We start from the raw sequence: 25,000 nt of genomic DNA on the forward strand, positions 1-25,000 counted from the left end.
ATATTAAAGTTACAAGTTGGACTCGATTTTCAGAATAAAATTTATTTGTTAAACAAAAATGTATAAAAATATTAAATTTTGAATGTTTTCAATGGATCTAGTCGAAAGTACTAATAATGCAATTTCAAATGCAGAAAACCGCTTCTTGATAACATTGTTGGCTTGGTTACTGTGCTTCATGGCAGTTACCGGAGATAAAACCGCTTCGTTCTTTGAAGGTTCTTCTAAATAACGATGTACTCTATAGCAAATACAACTTAACAATGATGTCGAAAATAAAAATTAACATGTAGTTGTATTTTCAAATAAGGTATATAATCACATCAGGGTCAGACCTTGCTGAAAATAAATAATAATAAGCTTCTCTAGAATCAAAAACTTGCATTTATGAAGCAAAAAGTATGCAATTTTTCATTATGGTCATCATTAAGTATTTAATTGATGATGAAGAATGTACTTTAAAGCATATTTTTCTTCGGTATCATTTAGAATGCGATTCTCTTCTATACTGGACAAATTTTGAACTGATTCCGTAGTGTTATTGCATCACTGGACTTAAATAAGTATTTTTTATCAATTTCATTGATAACAAGGCAACTCACTATATCAAGCTGTATAATGCTTGGTGCATTATTACTGACCAACTATTACACTCTACCTTTAGAAGAATAGTATTAGATCCCAACACATTGAAAAGTTCATGGAAATTTTAAAGTTATGTATGTGGAAAGTTGTGTAGAATTATGAGAAATGGGGTTTTATTGAGTTTTAACGAAAACCGCTTCAGTTCCATAACTAAGGACAATTTGTATAATATTATATTTTTCCTACACTGTAGAATAACTATGGAAATTTATGCAAAAAACCGATAATGATTTTATTGAAAAATAAAAAAGATATCACACAAATAAGGTGTCCTCTTTATAAAATGAACAGTCCTTAAATGAGATATTTAATTTTCATGCTCGGTACCGCCACCTACATATCAGGTTCCGAATTATACGGTCGATTAACTATAAGTCGTTGATCTACCCAACAACTTTTCCGAAGACTCCATCTTTCTAAATGACCAGAATCCCGCGATATATGAGATATATGAAATATGCGTGCTCAGTAACACCATTAATACGTGGAGTTCCAAATCAAACGCTACATCACCTGTAAGTCCTTGACGTACCCAACAACTATGCCGGAGATATCATCTTTCTAGGTGCTCAAGATCTTGATATATGAAATATAAAATTTGCACGATTAGTTGCGCCATCTATGTGTGAAATTTTCAAACAAATGGTTCACCATTAGTAATCACTTGACCCTATAAACTACTTTGCCAAAGACACCAAATTTCTATGTGTTCAGGATCTTGATATAAATGTGATCATATGCTTAATACTTACACGCTAAGAAAATGTTACTCTAAAATGAGTAAGATTCACACAAAACTGAGCTAAACTGGAACAGCTCAAAAAATGATTAAATTGCATTTCCAGCGATAGCACTGGCCCAAGTGCAAAAATCCAACTGGTTTAAGCCGTATAATATTCTTCGCATCATCAAGAATATTATACGGCTTAAACTGATGAGATTTTCGCACTTGGGCCAGCGCTATCGCTGGAAAAAAAAATTTACTCAATTTTGAGTTGTCCCACTTTAGCTCGAAAATGAGTGAATTTTCTGACCGTGTACATGCTCACATGCACCACCTATGTGTGAAGTTCAGAATCAAACGGACCAGCATCTGTCAGTCCTTGAGCATCTCAACAACTTTGCCGAAGATACCATCATTCTAGGTGATCAGGATCCTGAGATATATTAATATAAAATTTGCACGCTCAGTAGCGCCATCTATGTGTGAAATTTTCAAACAAACGGTCGATCATGAGTAAACACTTTATCTAATAAACAACTTTGCTGAAGACACCAAGATTCTATTTGGTCAGGATCTTGGTATATAGGGTAATTTTCCAATTGTTGCACGGCTAAAAATTCGCCAATTGTTGCACACCTCATAAGAATAACATGGAGTGTGCAACAATAGGCGCGTTTTTAGCCGTGCAACAATTGGAAAATTACCCTATGTGCTCAAATACTGAATACTTACATGCTCACTAGCGCCACCTATATATGAAATTCCGAATTGAACGGCTCAGCATCTGTAAGTCCTTGACCGCCCCAACAACTTTACTGAAGACACCGATGTTCTAATAAATCAGGATCATGCGATACAGCAGAACGAATTTGGGGTCCAAATGGACCCAAGGTTTCCGAAATGGACCATCATTTAAGGTCTGAGGTCACGCTTCCCACGAGAGAGAGAGGATTTCTGGCTTTTAGACGTATTATGCGTAATTTCTCGAATATGAGACCGAATACCATAATTTCCTCATGTGCAATTATTCTGTAGATATCCTAGAATCTTCTGTGAAAATTTCACGATTCTAGGATATTCCAAATTTGAATACCGTGGTCAAGAGCGAACAAATCTGCAAACAAAAAGTAGATGCTTATGCATTTCTCTGGCTTATTTTTCACACAAAAAGGTAATGTATCCTCAAAAGGTCATGTGCAAATACTGTTGTATGTTCATAGATGCTGTAAACGTAAAAAAAAAGTACATGTTACCGCATAAAATTTCGTAAACCGTGCTGTTTAGTAAAAACGGTTTTATAAAAAAAACACTCAAATTTGAGAGGAACCTATCTCCAATTACTGTGGCTCTCCGCATCGCTGGCTCTGGATTTGCGACTGCGGTGCGTTTAGTAATTCACCTCTAAAGTGATCGAACCCAAATAAATCAAATAAACATTTTATTTTATTAAATTTGTAACAAATGACAGTGAAATACTGTTTCAATTCTTCTGTTTCATTGCTGTTTTGTTAATAAATAAAAGAAAAAAGAATAACATCAATAGTAGAAACAGACAGAGCGAACAAGATCAACGAATAGGAACACAATCATCTTTGAATAATTTCTGAACCTGTTAAATATTCTTATAAAAGTTGTGTATTTCAGGGAAACATGTATCGCTTTACAATGCATGAGTACACGGAACCGAAAAATTACCCAAAATTGAGTTCTTTTGACGCAATTCCATAGTTCGGCCCAATAAGCCAAAATTTGAGTAAATCGATTAAACTCACGCTAGGTAGATTGCCTTTACCCCCAGCTAAAAAATATACTCAAGAGTAGGTAAATTCAACCTAAGACCCCCCCTCATTCAACTCAATTTTGAGTAAACCGACATTTACCCAAAATTGGCTTATTGGGGTTAAGGACCCCCTTTGGATAGATGCATCTTTGTTTGTTTTTGACAACATGGGTGAGCCAGAGAGGGAAAACAACCTAATTTTGGGTAACGAGTTTATTCGATATACTCAATTTTGAGTAAAATCGGCCCAAATATTAGGTAGCTTGGATTTTCCGTGTATTCTGTAATATTGATATAATTTTTTTTCTTTTTCTTGGAGTATCGTTCCCACTGGGACAAAGTATGCTTCTCAGCATGCTGTTATGTGGACCAATGCGCGTGTACTTATTCTCGTTTGAGTTTTGAGCGGTACCATGCTGCATAAGTGGCCAAGGAAAAAAGTTCATTTTCTGTGAATATGGTTTCCTGTAGAGGGTTAACAATATCAGCAAAACAATTGGAATTGAGGCAGCTCTGTACATCTGCATAGCTCAACAAGCCTAACAAGCAGTGTTGGAAGGTGAAACTTTCGAGTGTGTGAAAGGATACATACGTCTATCTCGGATCTTTGCTAATAACACGATCCAACTTTTTTTTTTGCTCAGCTCCAAATTTCATCTTTTTTGGGGATCGTAGCAGGTTTACTTTTCAGAACCTTCTGTCACGCGTTTTCCTGGTTCCGCGTTGTTTTGAATATGGCTGGACGAATTGTGAAACGGCTGGTGGTGCTATATGTTATCCGACAAGTTTATCTCGAAAAGTGATTTTCGGCGTATAAAATATTTCTTTTACCTGACGATTTCAGCGATATCCTATTCAACACCACGAATAGGATAATTCGCGATTATAGGAGCTTGTCTTATACCTATCGGGGTACCGGAATTCGTCTTTATGTTTGTGTTATTTCCGTGTAGTATTAGGCAACACCGCGGCTTGATGTCCGGAAGACGCAAATGGAAGTCAACAATTTCGTCTCGGGTCGAGAGTACTAGAATTAGCATAATTTGGCGAGTTCATTCTTGTACACTCGCGATCAAAAGTTTGGGAACACTCCCACAAAAACATGTCATTTTTAAGGCCCACATTTCCGCCAATTTGCGTCCGATTTCAAAGTCCTAGGTCTCATTCAAAAGATAATACGTCAAAATAACTAAGAACATGATTTAGGTGAAACTTTTACAAAAATATGTGTATGCAAACTTAACCTTAAGTTGCCAAATTTTCTAAAAAAAAATGAATATAAACTTACGACAGTGTCACTGGAAATAGGGTTGACCAAATTTTAAGATGCGTTAGCGTAGTTACGGTATACTTCGTAGATTGGATACTAACAACATTCAATCTTGCTCCAATCTTATGCAAGAATACCAAAAGCGCAACTGTCATTATTCCCGGCTACGCCCATCTTTACCGTAACTTGGGATAGGGGAAGGAAGTGTTGATGTAGCACTTATTTAAGAGGCCTCCGACTCAGTGACACTCCCATAGGTACTACGGAGGGGGTGGTTAGACGATGTATTATGTAGGTCAAGGATTCGCCTGAAAAGCTGGCGATGGACCCACGGCATATTGGTTGTTTACTTGGTTAAAATTTAATCTTTTGAAACCCGTCAATCAAAAGAGATTTTTTTCTATTTATTATTTAAACAAATGCTGGGCACGGTAAAGGCTGGGTATGCTGCGCAATTCAGATCCCAATCTGCCCAGCAACTCCTATCCCTATATCCTCGTGGTACCGGCCGGAAACTATGAGCAACCTTAGGGAAGATCGGGTAACCAACCCCGGTGGGAACTTTGGTCGTAGGCTGACAGGGAAGGGGGGGGGGGGGGTTTGCTTCGGCAAACCTGAGCGTCTGTTCTCCAGGAGGAGCGGCTCACAACAGCGTCTGATCCCCATGTTAGGGCGGCTGATCTACGTCCGAGTGCCAGGGAAGGACTCTAAGCTCAATTGTGCACTATGGTCCTCCGGAAAGTAGGGGGCTGGTGTCAGGCCCTACGAGCCAGCCGTAAAAAAAACATTGTAACGGAAAATCAGCAACAGCGAATAATACGAATCGAGACCAACGGCAACGACCCCAGCGAACAAAAAAAGACTTGCGATTGGAAACTCGGTACGTGGAACTGCCGATCTCTTAACTTCATTGGGAGCACCCGCATACTCACCGATCTACTGAAGGACCGCGGGTTCGGCATCGTAGCGCTGCAGGAGGTGTGTTGGACAGGATCCATGGTGCGAACGTTCAGAGGTAATCATACCATCTACCATAGCTGCGGCAACACACGCGAGCTGGGAACAGCTTTCATGGTGATGGGTGATATGCAGAGGTGCGTGATCGGTTGGTGGCCGATCGACGAAAGAATGTGCAGGTTTAGGATCAAGGGCCGATTCTTCAACTTCAGCACAATAAACGTGCACAGCCCACACTCCGGAAGTACTGATGATGATAAGAACGGATTTTACGCGCAGCTCGAACGCGAGTACGATCGCTGCCCAAGCCACGACGTCAAGATCAGCGTAGGAGATTTGAACGCTCAGGTAGCCCAGGAGGAGGAATTCAGACCGACGATTGGTAAGTTCAGCGTCCACCAGCAGACGAACGAAAACGGCCTACGACTCATTGATTTCACCGCCTCCAAAAATATGGCCATACGTAGCACCTTTTTCCAACACAGCCTCCCTTATCGTTACACCTGGAGATCACCACAGCAGACGGAATCCCAAATCGACCACGTTCTGATTGACGGACGGCACTTCTCCGACATTATCGACGTCAGGACCGCCAACATCGAGTCCGACCACTTTCTGGTGATGGTCAAACTGCGCCCAAAACTCTCCGTCATCAACAATGTACGGTACCGGCCAAGCCCGTGCACAAGGGGGGAGTTTAGGGTGTTAAACTCCCCCCATTACCGACGCTCCATACACTAGGCGCCCCACCGCCTTTTGCCGAAATTGGGAAATATCTGGCCAATTTGCCTGTTTTGCGGATGACATGGATATTATTGCTAGAACATTTGGAACGGTGGCAGAACTGTACACCCGCCTGAAACGCGAAGCAGCAAAGGTCGGACTGGTGGTAAATGCCTCAAAAACAATGTACATGCTGGTAGGCGGAACCGAAAACGACCGGATCCGTCTGGGTAGTAATGTTACGATAGACGGGGATACTTTCGAGGTGGTGGAGGAATTCGTCTACCTCGGATCCTTACTGACGGCTGACAACAACGTGAGCCGTGAAATTCGGAGGCGCATCATCAGCGGAAGTCGGGCCTACTACGGGCTCCAGAAGAAACTGCGGTCGAAAAAGATTCACCCACGCACCAAATGCACCATGTACAAAACGCTGATAAGACCGGTGATCCTCTACGGGCACGAGACATGGACCATGCTCGAGGAGGACCTGCAAGCACTCGAAGTTTTCGAGCGACAGGTGCTAAGGACGATCTTCGGCGGTGTGCAGGAGAACGGTGTGTGGCGGAGAAGGATGAACCACGAGCTCGCTGCACTTTACGGCGAACCCAGCATCCAGAAAGTGGCCAAAGCCGGAAGGATACGACAGGCAGGGCATGTTTCAAGAATACCGGACAAAGTTGGTGTTTGCTAACCATCCGGTTGGTACAAGAAGGCGTGGAGCGCAGAGAGCACGATGGGCGGACCAGGTGGAACGTGATCTGGCGAGTGTTGGGCGTTACCGACGTTAGAGAGCTGCAGCTGCAAATCGAGTATTATGGCGGCAAATTGTTGATTCAGTATTATCATGAATTTGATGTTAACTAAATAAATGAAATAAAAATGAACGACTTGGCAAAAGTAGTAAGAAGCAACTGTTACGGGAGTTTTTGAAAAAAAATTCTTTTGACGAATCACAGGAAAAAATCCTAAAAAAGCTTCAAGTGGGCTCCCTGGAGGAATCCCGGGTGAAATTCCTGGAGGAATCTTTGAAGGTGTTTCTTCAGCAGTCTCAGTAGGATTTTCCACTCCTGGCATTCTAGGAGGCTTTCTAAGCCATATCTTTGAAGAAATACTCATGATTTTTTTTTTACAAATTTCTGATAGCATTCATCTAAAATGTTTTTTGGGAGTTCTTCAGAGGTTTCACCAAGGATTCCTATACATATACTTCCTTCAGAGATTTCTTCCCGGTTTTTTTTGGGAATTTCAGCAGAAGTTCTTAGTATAGTTTTTCTCCAGGAGTTCTTACTGGGATTTCTGAAGCATTTTCAGTTGGAATTTCTTCAGTCTTTGCGATTCAAGTCCAAGGATTCGTGAAGAATTTCCAGCAGGAATTGCTTGATGAATCCCAGCTAAACTTTCTGGTGGTTTCCACCAGAAATTTCTGAATATATCACAGCAGAATTCCTGGAGCAATTTCAGCGAGAATTCCTCAATAAATCTCGAGTTGGTTTCCAACATGATTTTTTTAAGTAATCTTCGTAGAATTCTCTGAAGGAATCACAGCAGGAGTTCTTGGAAGAATATCAGTTGTAATAACTGGCGTTAGCAGTTTTTTTTCTTACTAACTTATTTAAACAAGAGAAATAGAAAGGCGTAAGAGAAGGCACTTACGTCTTTTTCATCCTGCTATTTCTCGTGTTCATAACGTTTAATAGGAAAGTTTCCTATGCTAGTAGCTGATGGCACAAATTTCCCAAATGAAGGAGAACGTGCCTCTGGAGCCGACCTACTTATGCTAGTAACTGTAATTACATGAGGTATTCCAGCCTAGATTCCAGCAATAATTTCCAGCATAACAAAATTATTACAATACGTTGAGCATTCGCTGAACGGCTAGATTTTTTGTTCGTTTGCGCTGATTTAGGCAGATACGGTTCAAGAAGTAGCAAATATCCATATGATTGTAACCGAAGTTTTACAACCTGCCAAACCAAAAATAAAAGAACAATATTGGGCACGAATTTTACGCTGATTGAATTTCTCATGCAACGAGAAATTTAAAACCATCGATGACTTCCGATGGTAAATTGACACCTCTTGCAGTGAGGATATTCGGCACGGAACGCTTAACACAGAAGTGTACTTTCCAAGATAGAAAAAAGGCGAAGCACTGGAAGTATAAAGTTGGATGTTCATCATAAAGCTAGTATGTGTCGCTTGGTATAGCCTATGAACGACCCGGTGTCAGATTTGAAGTACACTTAACTTTTTATCCGTCATAAGTGTTTTATTATTATGGTTGAGCCGAATGATTTCCTTCTATTTTATAACACTTAATAAGAAAATGAACCTTTCAAGAATGATTATAAAGTTAGCATCAAGAATACTCAATTTCCAAAAAAAAACGAAAAAGGTATAAAAATACTTCCTAGATGAATTTATTTTATTACATTCTATTTTATTATTTCATAATTTTATTACTATCTCCATCAAGACATTCATCGATGGAAACTGAGTGGTTTCAATAGTGTTTATTATATTTTTGTTTTGTTTTTTACATTTTTGGATCGGCTTCACTTTAAAAAAGTAAATAGAAACAACCAAGAATGAGAACAGTAAAAAAAAATATGGGCTCAACCGGGATTTGAACCCGGGACCTCTCGCACCCAAAGCGAGAATCATACCCCTAGACCATTGAGCCACCTGTCTATCCGATTTCGAACCATCATTGAGAAGCAAATGCGAATGGACGAAATGGAAAATAACGGTTTTATATCCCAGCTGAAGCCATCAAAAGCATAGCTTTTTATAATTATTAATTTGAATAGATAATCCAATTAATCCTAGACATTGGCCGACACACTTGTGAAAGCATACCTTGAATCATGACAATTAAGTTTGTGACATAGGATAACAAACTATGCTATCAGACCTTTAATCACCGACCGCTCCCGTGCATATATCAATTACAAAAATGTAACCGTCAAATAGTTATTTTTCCACATTTGTTTGTAACTGCGGGAAAATTCCCGCCATGACAGAGGCTGAGTGATGGCAGTTCTACAGGTAAATCTGTTGCTGGCATGTGCATTTGCACCATCCAACAGTACCTACACCTCTCGAAGCCCCAACTAACTATCCATTTCAATTTTCAATTGAATCACTATTGGAGCCACCATGCTGCCACGCTCACAATATTGCGGAGTTTACAATACCAAACACTGTAGAACGCGGGGCATGTGGAGCTGCGGGAGCGGGTTTATTTATGAAGAGATCTAAATAGAATAATAATGTCAAAAAATAATGCCCCAGAACGTTTGCGGGACGGAATGCCATCCGAGGGAACGGTGTACAGTTGGATGACAGTAGCAAAGCGTATTGCTACCTGTATAGAAACCGTGATGGCCACGTGAGGTGATCGCACGGAAAGAGCTGCTATTTTGTGTCGAGATTTATCAAAGCGAGAATACCCCGTGAAGCAGTGTCGCATTCATACAGAGTAGTGTTTTCTCCGAAAAAAGCAAAAAAATTCAATAAAAATTTTGTGAAATTTTGAATTTAGATTTGAAGCTCTGAACATGAGCATGGTTTTCTGGCGAAACTAAATTAACTGGTAATCTGAATAGTCAAAAACATGCGTGTGAAACACTAAAAGTGAATAGAGACCATAACTTTATATAAATGTATTAAGGGCAAGATTGTATTGAAAAAAACGACATTCGCCAAAGGATAAATATGAAAATCACTCACTGTAAATCGTGGTAACGGGGTCAACATGGGTACACCGGGTAACAAAGCCCAGAATTGTAGCATATCTATATGGTTCTGGTTTTGGGTTTGAACAGATTTTCAGTTGTTGGTTGTTAAGGTCAATGTGTTTTTGTGGTGACAGTTTTCTCTTTTCAGGAAATTAACGCACCACGTCGCGCGATGTGGTGGCAAAGCTGCCACGCTCGGTGCGTTCCGGTTCGGTTGGTCGAATAATTTCGGGGACAGCGGTTTTTCGACCTTTTTGTCTGCTCATTTGTCATACCAACCGGCGCGGCGGTGACGGCGTTGGTTCGTTGAGGTTGGGATGGACCATTTCACTGTCCGATTATTGGCAGCTTAGTGCGCAGTAATGAACTTCAATGAAGTTCATATAACCGTTTGTTTGGTGTTGTAGAAACATTTGGGTACTCAACGAGTTGCGATGTACCAGAATGCTTTCGATTTCCAGCACAACCTCGCTCTGAATTTTCAACCAGCATGACCGACAATCCATGGCGACGTTCCAGATTTTAAATTGTTTGTCTTTGACCCAATAAAACCTGTTTCTTCTGGCGTGCGGGTACAATCGCTTACATCGCTTTATTACCGCGAAATCAATCCTCCTCCCCCACTTGGAAGCGATTTCTGCAATTCATTCCTTCATGGATATCAAACCTCACGCAGGAGCCATCCCAATATCCAAACGCGGAAAATTCTTTTATGAGCTTATTTATGGCCCATTGTCACAAAACTCATTTCGGCCTCTCAGCCTATTTCCAGGGTGACATTTTCTTTGTACTTTGTTGTAGGAAGTTTCGCGACTTTGGTGGGGCTCTCTTAAATGGAGAATTTTTCATTCCGTTGTTGTTGGGCCAGAGGTTCACAAACGGAGAACGGTTTCGATCAAATGCGTCTATGTGCATCTTCTATCTTCTGTCTTCTATCTTCTATCTTCTATCTTCCTTCTTCCATCTTCCATCTTCCATCTTCCATCTTCCATTTTCCATCTTCCATCTTCCATCTTCTATCTTCTATCTTCCATCTTCCATCTTCCATCTTCCATCATCTTCTATCTTCTATCTTCTATCTTCTATCTTCTATCTTCTATCTTCTATCTTCTATCTTCTATCTTCTATCTTCTATCTTCTATCTTCTATCTTCTATCTTCTATCTTCTATCTTCTATCTTCTATCTTCTATCTTCTATCTTCTATCTTCTATCTTCTATCTTCTATCTTCTATCTTCTATCTTCTATCTTCTATCTTCTATCTCCTATCTTCTATCTTCTATCTTCTATCTTCTACCTTCTATCTTCTATCTTCTATCTTCTATCTTCTATCTTCTATCTTCTATCTTCTATCTTCTATTTTCTATCTTCTATCTTCTATCTTCTATCTTCTATCTTCTATCTTCTATCTTCTATCTTCTATCTTCTATCTTCTATCTTCTATCTTCTATCTTCTATCTTCTATCTTCTATCTTCTATCTTCTATCTTCTATCTTCTATCTTCTATCTTCTATCTTCTATCTTCTATCTTCTATCTTCTATCTTCTATCTTCTATCTTCTATCTTCTATCTTCTATCTTCTATCTTCTATCTTCTATCTTCTATCTTCTATCTTCTATCTTCTATCTTCTATCTTCTATCTTCTATCTTCTATTCGAGAGAAATCCTTCCAGGATTTCGAGGGAAATCCTTCCAGGATTTCGAGGGAAATCCTTCCAGGATTTCGAGGGAAATCCTTCCAGGATTTCGAGGGAAATCCTTCCAGGATTTCGAGGGAAATCCTTCCAGGAATTCGAGGGAAATCCTTCCAGGATTTCGAGGGAAATCCTTCCAGGATTTCGAGGGAAATCCTTCCAGGATTTCGAGGGAAATCCTTCCAGGATTTCGAGGGAAATCCTTCCAGGATTTCGAGAGAAATCCTTCCAGGATTTCGAGAGAAATCCTTCCAGGATTTCGAGAGAAATCCTTCCAGGATTTCGAGAGAAATCCTTCCAGGATTTCGAGAGAAATCCTTCCAGGATTTCGAGAGAAATCCTTCCAGGATTTCGAGAGAAATCCTTCCAGGATTTCGAGAGAAATCCTTCCAGGATTTCGAGAGAAATCCTTCCAGGATTTCGAGAGAAATCCTTCCAGGATTTCGAGAGAAATCCTTCCAGGATTTCGAGAGAAATCCTTCCAGGATTTCGAGAGAAATCCTTCCAGGATTTCGAGAGAAATCCTTCCAGGATTTCGAGAGAAATCCTTCCAGGATTTCGAGAGAAATCCTTCCAGGATTTCGAGAGAAATCCTTCCAGGATTTCGAGAGAAATCCTTCCAGGATTTCGAGAGAAATCCTTCCAGGATTTCGAGAGAAATCCTTCCAGGATTTCGAGAGAAATCCTTCTAGGATTTCGAGAGAAATCCTTCCAGGATTTCGAGAGAAATCCTTCCAGGATTTCGAGAGAAATCCTTCCAGGATTTCGAGAGAAATCCTTCCAGGATTTCGAGAGAAATCCTTCCAGGATTTCGAGAGAAATCCTTCCAGGATTTCGAGAGAAATCCTTCCAGGATTTCGAGAGAAATCCTTCCAGGATTTCGAGAGAAATCCTTCCAGGATTTCGAGAGAAATCCTTCCAGGATTTCGAGAGAAATCCTTCCAGGATTTCGAGAGAAATCCTTCCAGGATTTCGAGAGAAATCCTTCCAGGATTTCGAGAGAAATCCTTCCAGGATTTCGAGAGAAATCCTTCCAGGATTTCGAGAGAAATCCTTCCAGGATTTCGAGAGAAATCCTTCCAGGATTTCGAGAGAAATCCTTCCAGGATTTCGAGAGAAATCCTTCCAGGATTTCGAGAGAAATCCTTCCAGGATTTCGAGAGAAATCCTTCCAGGATTTCGAGAGAAATCCTTCCAGGATTTCGAGAGAAATCCTTCCAGGATTTCGAGAGAAATCCTCCCAGGATTTCGAGAGAAATCCTCCCAGGATTTCGTGAGAAATCCTCCCAGGATTTCGAGAGAAATCCTCCCAGGATTTCGAGAGAAATCCTCCCAGGATTTCGAGAGAAATCCTCCCAGGATTTCGAGAGAAATCCTCCCAGGATTTCGAGAGAAATCCTCCCAGGATTTCGAGAGAAATCCTCCCAGGATTTCGAGAGAAATCCTCCCAGGATTTCAAGAGAAATCCTCCCAGGATTTCGAGAGAAATCCTCCCAGGATTTCGAGAGAAATCCTCCCAGGATTTCGAGAGAAATCCTCACAGGATTTCGAGAGAAATCCTCCCAGGATTTCGAGAGAAACCCTCCCAGGATTTCGAGAGAAATCCTCCCAGGATTTCGAGAGAAATCCTCCCAGGATTTCGAGAGAAATCCTCCCAGGATTTCGAGAGAAATCCTCCCAGGATTTCGAGAGAAATCCTCCCAGGATTTCGAGAGAAATCCTCCCAGGATTTCGAGAGAAATCCTCCCAGGATTTCGAGAGAAATCCTCCCAGGATTTCGAGAGAAATCCTCCCAGGATTTCGAGAGAAATCCTCCCACGATTTCGAGAGAAATCCTCCCAGGATTTCGAGAGAAATCCTCCCACGATTTCGAGAGAAATCCTCCCAGGATTTCGAGAGAAATCCTCCCAGGATTTCGAGAGAAATCCTCCCAGGATTTCGAGAGAAATCCTCCCAGGATTTCGAGAGAAATCCTCCCAGGATTTCGAGAGAAATCCTCCCAGGATTTCGAGAGAAATCCTCCCAGGATTTCGAGAGAAATCCTCCCAGGATTTCGAGAGAAATCCTCCCAGGATTTCGAGAGAAATCCTCCCAGGATTTCGAGAGAAATCCTCCCAGGATTTCGAGAGAAATCCTCCCAGGATTTCGAGAGAAATCCTCCCAGGATTTCGAGAGAAATCCTCCCAGGATTTCGAGAGAAATCCTCCCAGGATTTCGAGAGAAATCCTCCCAGGATTTCGAGAGAAATCCTCCCAGGATTTCGAGAGAAATCCTCCCAGGATTTCGGAAGAAATCCTCCCAGGATTTCGAGAGAAATCCTCCCAGGATTTCGAGAGAAATCCTCCCAGGATTTCGAAAGACATCCTCCCAGGATTTCGAGAGAAATCCTCCCAGGATTTCGAGAGAAATCCTCCCAGGATTTCGAGAGAAATCCTCCCAGGATTTCGAGAGAAATCCTCCCAGGATTTCGAGAGAAATCCTCCCAGGATTTCGAGAGAAATCCTCCCAGGATTTCGAGAGAAATCCTCCAAGGATTTCGAGAGAAATCCTCCCAGGATTTCGGAAGAAATCCTCCCAGGATTTCGAGAGAAATCCTCCCAGGATTTCGAGAGACATCCTCCCAGGATTTCGAGAGACATCCTCCCAGGATTTCGAGAGAAATCCTCACAGAATTTCGAGAGAAATCCTCACAGGATTTCAAGAGAAATCCTCCCAGGATTCCGTAAGAAATCTTTCCAGGATTTCGAGAGAAATCTTCCCAGGATTCCGAGGGAATCTTCCCAGGATTTCGACAGAAACTCTTCCAAGATATTGTGAGAAATCCTTCCAAGATTTTGAGAGAAATCTGACCAGAATTTCGAAGGAAATTCTTCAAGGATTTCGAGGGAAATCCTTTGAGGATGTCGAGGGAAATCTTTCCAAGATTTCGAGGGAAATTTTTCCAAGATTTAGAGGGAAACCTTTCCAGGATTTCGTGGGTAATCTTTTCAGGGTTTTAAGGGAAATCCTACGAGAATTTCTTGGGAATTTCTTCCAGGATTTTGAGGGAAATCCTTCCAGGATTTCGAAGGAATTCCTTCCAGGATTTCGAGGGAAATCCTTTGAGGAATTCTAGGTAAATCTTTCAAGGATTTTGAGGGAAATGCTTCGAGGATTTAGAGGAAAATCCTTCGATGATTTAGATGGAAATCTGACTAGGATTATGAGGGAAATTCTTCCTGGATTTTGAGGAGAATCTTTCCAGGATTTCGATGGATATCCTTCCAGGACTTCGAGAACTCCGTTATGGAGAAATCCTTCCGGGTACTTATTGGAAGAATCCCTGGAGGGCATCCTGAACAAATGTTCATGGGAATTTTTAGGGATTTTCTTGAAGTATGAGATTACGTTTAGGCATCCCCAAGACACTTCCTGGATGAATTTCCAATTAGAAATTCTCAAGGAATCCTTGGGGGAATTTCTGTTGAAAACCCTGGATCCTGCGAAAATTTTCCAGGAAGAAACTGCATCAAAACGAAAGCATTACGCCTATAAGAAGATGAACAACCATGTTTCGCAAACAGTTAAAGAACCACTGCCACAAGGCGATGCTACCTCGTGGGGTCGTTGGTCGCCGGCGTGCGGAATGAAGAATCGGTACCGTTTACAGGAAAAATCGCACCCTCCGCTGCATACCGCGCTCGGCTCCGGCAAAACGGCCTCATTCCACAACCGTCGTCATCGGCCCCCACACCCGTCCAGGTTGTAGTTATTTGTTTTTGGGAAGTAAACAAAATTCCGTCGTGATGCAGCACTCTTCTGCCGAATAATACGCCGTGCCGCGCCGCGCACCGCCGAGTCGCGCGCTCCTGGCTATGGTGGGAGTAGGTAACTAACGATCTTTTTGTCCATCGTGGGCAGATCCTGATGGAGCTCTGGAGAGTGGGAAGGACGAACAAATTCTAATGGGAAAAAGTTTTTCCCGTGCCTACTAGCTCCGTGTGCACGGCGGGCGCCCCTGGAAAAGTAGGAAAACTCCAAAAATGTTTATGGGAGTGAAACTAGTTTCGGCGTTTCGGCCGACAATGTCAATGGTTTCGGCTCCAGAAGAAAAAAAACATCCACCGGGGGCTGGCAGGAACGCGATCCCGGTCGAAGCACTCTTTAAAATTGTTGATTTTTTCGGGTTCCCCGTTACGGGGAGAAGAGGGAGTCCAACAGCAGCGCGATAGGTCAGAAGCCATGGCATCCGGGAGGAGTTGTTTTTTCGATACACGGCGGCGATGAAGATGGGTGTGATAAGGATTCTCTTTTTTTTTTCGTTCGATGTTTGAAGCCTCGCATGAATAGTGTCAGTTTTTAATTCAATAAGCGACATGAGAATGCTTGATCAATACTCTCGATGTGTCAACCAGATAGTTATTTGGAAAATTCATTGAACTAATGAACGAGAATGCCTCTATACGGAAATAGGTGAATTTCAGGGATTTGTCTCAAGCTCGATTCCAGTTGAATAGATATTGAGTACTCATGCATGAGTTCAACAAGAAAAACGCTAAGGGTCACAGGTTCAAAAACTTTTCGTAGAAAAATTCTATGCTTTAAATGAAAAATATATGTTACAAACAAGGAAAAATCTTTGGTAAAATGTTAACAGTTTCAACGCCAATCAAATCCTGAATTATAAAACTAGAAAGAATGGCCAATGATTAAAAGAAAATTCACGTCAAGCCCTTCTCCAGAACGGTGCTTTTACAAAATGATGTTTTTATGATTTCATATATTGAACGCCAAGAATTGAACTAGTCTGCACAGTACCACAGTAAGATTTTTTGAGGAGTCCTTAGCAAGAATTGTTGGATGAACTGCACGAGAAATTGCCTGAAAAATCCCATCTGGAATACCTGGAGGATAGCCAAGAGGAGCTACTGGAGAAACGCTATAAGGAATTTCTTGAGGAATCCCTGAATAACATCTCTGAAGGAAATCTTGGAGCAATCTCCGCTGGAGTTTCGGGAAGAATCCCACCAGGAAGATTGCGGTACCTCCAGGATTTCTTCTAGAATTTTATCCTGGCATTCTTACTGGGATTCTTTCAGGCGATCTTCCTGGAATTCTTTGGGCGATGCTTCTGGAGATTTCTCCAACGACTTATCCAGGAATGCCTCCTGGGATTTTATCCAAGGTTTCCCTCAGAAATTCCTTATGAGATTCCTCCAGAAACACTTTTTGGCCTTCTTCCAGGAAATCCAGCCAGTATTCTTCAAGCAATTTTACCTGCGATTATTTCCGCAATTTCCCCTAGGACGCCTCCAGAAATTCCATTGTGGTACCTCAAGGATTTCTCTTGGTATTCTTGCTGGATTTTTTCCGGGCAATCTTCCTGGGATTCCCCAGTTAACAATTTGATGTTGTACAAACGTTTTTTTTTTTTTCAACTACACTAAAACCTCTTTTTATGTATATTTTTTATGCCCTGCATTGAAGGAGGGAAAGCTAATCAAAACCAATATCGTGCATAAGAAAATTTAATAATGACGGTAACTATTCCAACGGTGGCCAAGGGTTGTTTATATGAGAGAGCGAAGGGAGGTTTCTGGGGCGTTTCCGGGGGGTCCAAGGGGTTTCAGCGGAGTACCACGAGATCTCAGGATGTTTCGGGAACTTTTGAAAGCATTGCAGAGTTTCAGAGGATTTTCGACACGCTTTTAAGGTGATACAGATTCTTTTTCGGGGGTTTATGAGGGTCTCACGAGGCTTAAATGGGGTCCGAGTGGGTCTTAAGGGGAATACGAAGGCATTTCAAAAAGTCTCATATTGAGTATAGAACACCGGTTCCCAACCGGTGGTCCGCGGCCCCCTGGGGGCCGTGAAGGTAGTTCAGGGGGGCCGCGATGTTACCAAAACAAATGTTAATTTTTTATTCTATTTTCTGCAATTCATACTAATTTTTAATTATGTATATCGCAACCCCCAAAAGCCAAAAAGGAAAAGAAAGAAATTTTCTGTATAAAACGCCTTCAGAAGAAAAAAAAATTCGGCTGAGCCGATATTTTTCTGCTACGACTCAAATGTGAGTGTCGAATAAAAAACGTATTTTTGATCGTCGAAAATCTCTCCCACAGTAAATTTCTGGCTACGTCACTGTGCCCAAAAAAAAAACTCGGTTTCGTTAATTTAATTGAGGGGGTTGAAAGCAAAGGGGTGTAAGTGACAAAAAAACCAACTTTCGAGTAAGTGAGGTTTGAAGTTTTTGACTAATTTTTCATCCCATACATAATGTGTGGAGTTTCAAAATCAACCCAATTTACTCTGATTTATTGAATTTTTCCCAATCATCGTAGAAACAATCTTGAAAAAGTTCCTGGAAGCTTGAAATCTGAAGAATTTCATGATATGCTCAGATCAAAATCGACAAAATGGTCACTTACACCCCTTTGATTCTGGGCCCCTCAATTCATATTTTTTTCTAAAAATTTTCATTGGGCCGCAGATGTTTTGATAATTCTTGAAGGGGGTCGCCACCTAAAAAAGGTTGGGAACCCCTGGTTTAGAATTAGCAAAAGTCAAAATAGACGTAAATAAAAAGTAAACAAAGAATGTCTCATAGCATTTAAGGATGGTTTCAAAGGCGTTGCTGCGCCGTTTTTAGGGATTTCGGAGCGTCTCATGGGCTTCGAGGGGGTTTTAGCGGGATTCAGAGGCGTTACGCAGGTGTTTTCTGGGTTTTCGGAGGGTCTCCTTGGATGCGTTACATGGGGTCCGAGGGGCTTCAAGGGAGATTTTTGAGGCATTTCAGGAAGTTTCAGAGCTTTTGCGGCGAGATTCAGAGACGTTACGGAGGCGTTTTTGTGGGTCTCGGAGGTTATCAGGTATGTTACATGCGGTCCGAGGGGGTCTTAGTGGGATCTCAGAGGCTTTCTAGGAAGTTTCAGAGAATTTGCAGCGGGATGAGGAGGCGTTACGCAGGCCTTTTTAGGGATTTCAGGGTCTCGGGTGCGTTACATAGAATGGAGCGGGTTAAGGGGGATTTCAGAGTAATTTCAGGAGGTTTCAGAGCATTTTCATCAGGTTTCCGAGGTGTTACGGAGGTGTTTTCGATGGTTTCAGAGTGCCTCTGGTGCGTTACAAGGGGTTCATGCGGGTTTGAGGCGGATTTTGGTGGCGTTTCGAGAAGTTTCAAAGGATTTTCAGAAATCCCATCACAATATCTTTTGAAACGCCCCTGATATGCCCTATGCAGTGCTTGAATCCGAGTGAATATAAAAAAATACGATCAGTTATCAGCGCCAACCATCACTACGAACGAACACGCTCAGGGAGCAAAGAGAAACTGAACCTACCACGACCACTATTCGTCACCGGTCGGTTGGCTGGTGAAGCAAAGTGACTGGAAACCATTCGGTCTCACTGGCTGTGGTGAGGCTAATGAGGAGTAAATGATTGAGTGGATTTATTTTTTGCTCAAAACTTGTAAAAACAATCATTTTGTCAATAAGAGAATGGTGGACGTTACTACTATAATCAATATATGCCATTTGCACTGTAATAACGGACAAAAACCAAGTATTTTAATTGTCGTATACACCGGCGAAGAGAGAGATTCAGAGAGCTGCATAGCGCTGAATCATCGTTTCTCACTCTCATTCATAATTTTCATTGAAGCTTGCTTCAGAAGCATGTAAGCCAATGAAGACATGAAGCCTACCGCTTTTGGTTGAAATGTGCCGGTCAAAGAATAGCAAATTTGATTCGTCTGAGACAAAACGCTTCACTTTTCAAGCACTGGCCCTTTGATTCAATGGTGTTCTTGAAACCCCCTGATACAGCCCTGTCCTGAAATGCCACGAAATACCCCGGAAACCTCCGTAATTCCATTAAAACGCCCTTGAGATCATCATAATCAATTTGAAATGCCTTTAAAACCCTTTGGATGCCTTTAATAGGTTCCAGAAACCCCCTGATACCCACCTGAAAACCCCTTGAAACGACCCTTGGGCCTTGAATGCCTGATCACAACGTCCGAGGCCATACTATCCCGGTCATAAGGTCGCGTTTTTTTTGCGAAATAACGTCCAAAAGATTTAATTCTTTATGATATCCTATGTGCTATCTATCCTTAGACTTCGTTGCGTATCTGCATGTTCGGACGGCATGCCCCGAAAAAATGCGCTATAAACTTCTGGGACATCATGGCCTCTGAAACTCTCTGAAATGCCTAGAAACGACCCTCAAACCCTTTGTTACGCCCCTTAACATTGCAGGTAACGAAGTTGCTGACCAACTTGTTAGGGAGGGGTAGCTGGGCGCCTTCTATGGACCAGAACGTCAAGTGCATTATCGATGGAGCTCAAAAACTGGGAGAAACAGACTGTAGGAGCAAATTGGCACACTGCAATTTAAACAAACCAGTCAAAAAGATGCATTGTTCCAAGCGCGGAGAACACAAACGCACTGCTGAAACTAGCAATCGTGAACTAAGTGTGTATGTAGGCTTGATAACTGGGCACTGCCCATCTCGATACTTCCTAATGAAACTAATGAAGATTCATTCTGAAAAATGTAAAAATGTCGGTTTTATGGGTTCAAAACTGAACCCTCAGATCACCTGCTTTGTAAATGCTGTTTACGTTATTTTGGGAGTTGCGTTATGCACTCTTGAGATATCTGGTGAAATAATAATCCCAAGAAGGTAGTAGCATTAATTATGCTGCTATTCCGGGGGAATAACGTAGGCCTAAAAAACAACCTCTATTCCCAAATACTGGTGGGTGTAGAAATGAACTGCGCACAACAAATGAATCTTACCAGAATAGACCAATAAATGGTCGCAGTTGGTTTGTACCCTGACAAAAGGAGAAGAACGCCCTTTTAAGACTACTGAAATCCCCTGAAACAACCCCCTGAAACGTCCCTGAAGCCTCTTGGAACCCCCTTTTTAGGGCTCTCTGGAAACTTTTAGAAACCCCCCTTAAACCCATCTCAAATGCCCAGAAGTAAGACCTTTTCTCGCGAACTAGATTCCCTCATCGAAGCCCGAGCAAAATGTATGCACAAATTTCCCTTTTTTAATTTATGCACCCCCTTCCACGTGCATATAAAAGTTCCAGTGTGTTTTGAAGCAGCCTGCATTTGAACGGTGTCAGACCATTCGGCCGAAGGTCATTGGGCCGAAGGTCATTATCTGACTTGGTTTGATCACCGCGATACTTTATATGCTTAGTTAGATTGGCTATTTTCGGTGAAATGATCAACAAACAGCATTATTTGCGTAACGCGTTTCGGTCTACTACTCTTCGACCATCATCAGACGCCTAAAAAACATTTATTTGTTACAAACATTATTCACATACAAACAGACCATTCAACAAACAACACTTACATTCAGCTGATTTACTTCACAATTACGTCAGACGATTAATACTAATTTTTCTTTTGGTCAATTTTCTCTATATATATCCCACTATCCCCTCTAGTCTACGTTACAAGTTTCTCTCTTTCGTCGTCGTCTTCTCTCATGGTTGACGTCATTTCTCATTGTTGCTTTCTCAGTTGCGCCAATAGATCGTTGTAGGTTGAATTGAAATTCCCACACTCACGCTGTAGGTTCACCGTGTGTGCTTCTCCTCGTTACTTTATGTGGAATACCTCTGCAATACATCTGGTCGCCTGGTCCTGTAATGAGATATGATCATTTTCATTTCGTGGGTACCCGGGTACCCGGCCGGCCTTCTACGGGTGTTTTTTTTTGCTGGCCACACTACGGTTAAGTTGAACTAAGCCTGCATTGAGGCTGAGCAAACAATATTGGAAATGAGAAAACTTGCATGGGTCAGCTGTCAAAAATTATTTGGTAAAGGACTGAACAACAGCTGATTTATGCTACATTTTTGTGAATGTTTTAAAGGGCTTAGGGACAAAACGTGAGGGCCCATATAGCCGAGGCGGTAAACGCACGGGTATTCAGCATGACCATGCTGAGGGTGACGGGTTCGATTCCCGGTCGGTCCAGGATCTTTTCGTAAAGGAAATTTCCTTGACTTCCTTGGGCATAGAGTATCTTCGTGCCTGCCATACGGATATACACATGCAAAATGATCATTGGCAGAGGAAGCTCTCAGTTAATAACTGTGGAAGTGCTCATAGAACACTAAGCTGAGAAGCAGGCTTTGTCCCAGTGAGGACGTTACGCCAAGAAGAGGAGAGGAGAGGAGGGACAAAACGTCGAAAGACAAAACGTCGAATGCCAAAACGTCGAATGCCAAAAGGTCGAATGCCAAAACGTCGAAAGGGACAAAACGTCGAAAGGACAAAACGTTTATTCTTTTAAAGGATACTCATTCTTTCACTTGTATCTGCCAACTAGTTCAGAGGGGAGCCTTCCTGAGGCTGCCTGAAACAACACCTCAGGGTGGGCATGTTTCTTGACCAGTTCTTCGCGGGTAGGGAATATTCGTACTGTCATATATAAAAACTCACATCACGTAACGTTAAGTGTAACATTATTTTTTCCCGTACTTTCCCGGCCTTTTCTTCTCTTTCTTCTTTGGAGCCCCTTCTACTGGCACCCAGTGTTGCATTTGAACTAAACACGAACCAAAAATGAACTGAGCTTGGATGTGTCATCAAATCTTATGTGCGTCCTGACCAAGGTGCTACCCTGGGACTTTGTGGCGCATCTGCATACATGCGTTGTTGCGTGAAAATATGCGCCACAATGAAGTGCTATATTTTGGCATCGGGCATTAAGATTCTGCACCGAAATCCGGATTTTCCGGTAATTCACGGTGACCGAACCGGTCCCCCTCTCAGAGGGTCAGTTTCTGAATTGAATCAGCCCAAGGATTGCTAGAATTGGAGAAAACATGGTAGAAACATGACCATTTCAGTTTGCCAGGTACCAGGGTACCATGTTGGCATGTTGGCAGTTCTTGCTCAAGTTGCGTTCACTGTCGAGCTCACGTGCGTTATGTTATGTTATATTTGATCGCAGCGTGCCGTTTTTGAACTTCAACGCAAATTGATTACGTTCAAATGCAACACTGCGAGTAGCACAATGTCAGTGGCATCTTTCACAAATGTTCAGCATAAAGTCATAACTTGCTTTAGGGTGGCTACGATGGTGGTCTCTAGCTATCGTCGGCCGGGTCTCTGGCACATTTAGGGTGGCGATGGCGATCATCGGGCGCATTATTCCTTCAAGGGCGTCTGGTTTGGTTACGACTGTACTTCTCCGCAACTCATCCGGAATTCCAGAATATGGTACTAGCACAACAATGTCAAGCATCCACACAATAATCTTTACACAGCTGGTGGTTTCAACTCGGGTCTGAAGCATCATAGAGTATCAGTAGGTCGGCTCTAGAGGCACGTTCTCCTCCATTCGGGAAATTTGTGCCATCAAGCATCATAGAGTGCAAAATGAGTCACTCTCCTTCAGTGCTTGGGCAGAGACCCGAGATAATGAGACATAATAAGTGTGTCCCCGTTAATTAGTTCGTCATCCTGCCATCTTGGTGGATCTACCATATCGCCACCCCTCTCAAGCTATCAACAGGATTAAATCGATCCACAAAAAATCAAAAAAATCCACACTGAACTGCGACCAGTTACACACTTTTCGACGTTTTGTCCTTTCGACGTTTTGTCCCTTCGACGTTTTGTCCTTTCGACGTTTTGGCATTCGACGTTTTGGCATTCGACGTTTTGTCTTTCGACGTTTTGTCACCCATTCTTTTAAAGCTGGTTACAAAGACACATAATGCCCTGCTCAACTTGATACTCAGCATCTAGGTTTAGTTGATTAAAGAGGTTGAACAAGTTATACTTCAGACTAATATTTGGCTGTCATTTTGTTAAGCTACGAACACCATTAACAAAGCAATGTTCAGTTAATACTCTCACTGTTTAGCATTCATTGTTACTTGGGATCTCCCAGAAATGTTTCCTATGATCCCATCAGGGACTCCTGAATAACTATAACATTTTTTCCAGAGATTAATTCAGGTATTCCTCCTGGCACAAATTTCCTAGAATTCCCCAAATGGAGGAGAACGTGCTTCTGGAGCCGACCTACTGATACTTCCTCACACTTCTGATGAGGTTTCTCATGAAATTTATGCTAGAATATCTTTAGAAGTTCCTGCTTTGATACCTCCCCGAATTTTTCAAGGTATTGTCTGGATATTTCAATAGGAATTTCTTTAGGAATACTGGCTGGGAGGCCATCCCAAGCAGCACCTGCAACATCATCCAAAATGTGGTTTTCTATGATTGGTCTAAAAGAGTTGCAATAAAAGCGCACGCAACTTCCATCTTGTCAGTTGAGTTGCATTTAAACTCCGAATATCGTTAAATTGCAGCTTTGTTCCATAGGAATTTCAAATAACATCGTATTTAACATCGATTTATGGAGGCGGAGCTTACATATTCCTCACAAGTGGCAATACAGTCAGCTTGCATTAAATGTGCTATGTAACACACATGAAACATCTTACTCTGGTTTGTTTGTTCAGATTAGGTTCCAAATGTGTTGCGGAAAAATTGCGGGTCTTTTCATTTTTGACAGCTTTCTAACTTGTGGCAAAGACGGTACAATGAAGTATCGCGTAACTTCAGTAGCTTTTATGGTGCATTGAGCAGCAAATCTTTCACAGAGCTTCTGGTGTAGTATGTAAGGTGAGTGGTTAATACTCCTGGTGTCCATGGTTCGAGTCTGAATATATTTTTTTTTTCATTTTTTTATCATTCCCCCTAGCTCAAGTTGCATAACGATTAAAAATTTGCGCTTTTTGCGTTTCAAAGAAGAAGTAATTGTGTTTCGTTGTCCTTAATTTGAACAGTGAATAAATTGCACTGATGTTGCTGGTACTGGCTTTGAAACAAGTCGTGTTGCTTGGGATCTTCCTGTGATCTCTTCAGGGTCTCCATGCATTCCTCCAGAATACCTCTACCAATTCTTACAGGGTTTTTTAAATATTCCACCAAGTTTTTTCAAGGTATTTCTCTTACGATTCTTCCATGCATTCCTGACATAGTTTCTATACCAGTTGTTTTTCTTGTAAGAAATATTTCACAAAAAACATTTCAGGAAATCGTTCACGAAGTTTTCTAGAATAATAATGCTAGAATATTTTGTACATATCTTGCAATTAATTTTCTAATTCTTATTGTGAGCTCTAATACATTCATTTCATTTATTTAGTTAACATCAAATTCATGATAATACTGAATCAACAATTTGCCGCCATAATACTCGATTTGCAGCTGCAGCTCTCCAACGTCGGTCACGCCCAACACTCGCCAGATCACGCTCCACCTGGTCCGCCCATCGTGCTCTCTGCGCTCCACGCCTTCTTGTACCAACCGGATGGTTAGCAAACACCAACTTTGCAGGGTTGTTATCCGGCATTCTTGCAACATATTGTGGGCTAATAACAAGGAGCTTTACCGAACGTCTAGATAATTCCAGTCTTCTTAAAATTCC

The 25,000-nt window shown here is 41.7% G+C and overlaps 1 protein-coding gene and 1 non-coding gene across 4 annotated transcripts in view; one reads left to right on the top strand and one right to left on the bottom strand.

Moving 5' to 3' along the window:
• The window catches only part of LOC109418934 (uncharacterized), a 135,115-nt gene that overhangs the window by 80,748 nt on the left and 29,367 nt on the right, over nucleotides 1-25,000 (top strand). The window lies entirely within an intron of this gene.
• Nucleotides 8,714-8,785, bottom strand: Trnap-ugg (transfer RNA proline (anticodon UGG)). Its single transcript has one exon. It is a non-coding gene; the product is annotated as a tRNA-Pro (tRNA).

This window comes from Aedes albopictus, chromosome 2 (genome assembly GCF_035046485.1).
Source record: "Aedes albopictus strain Foshan chromosome 2, AalbF5, whole genome shotgun sequence".
Classification (NCBI taxonomy): domain Eukaryota; kingdom Metazoa; phylum Arthropoda; class Insecta; order Diptera; family Culicidae; genus Aedes; species Aedes albopictus.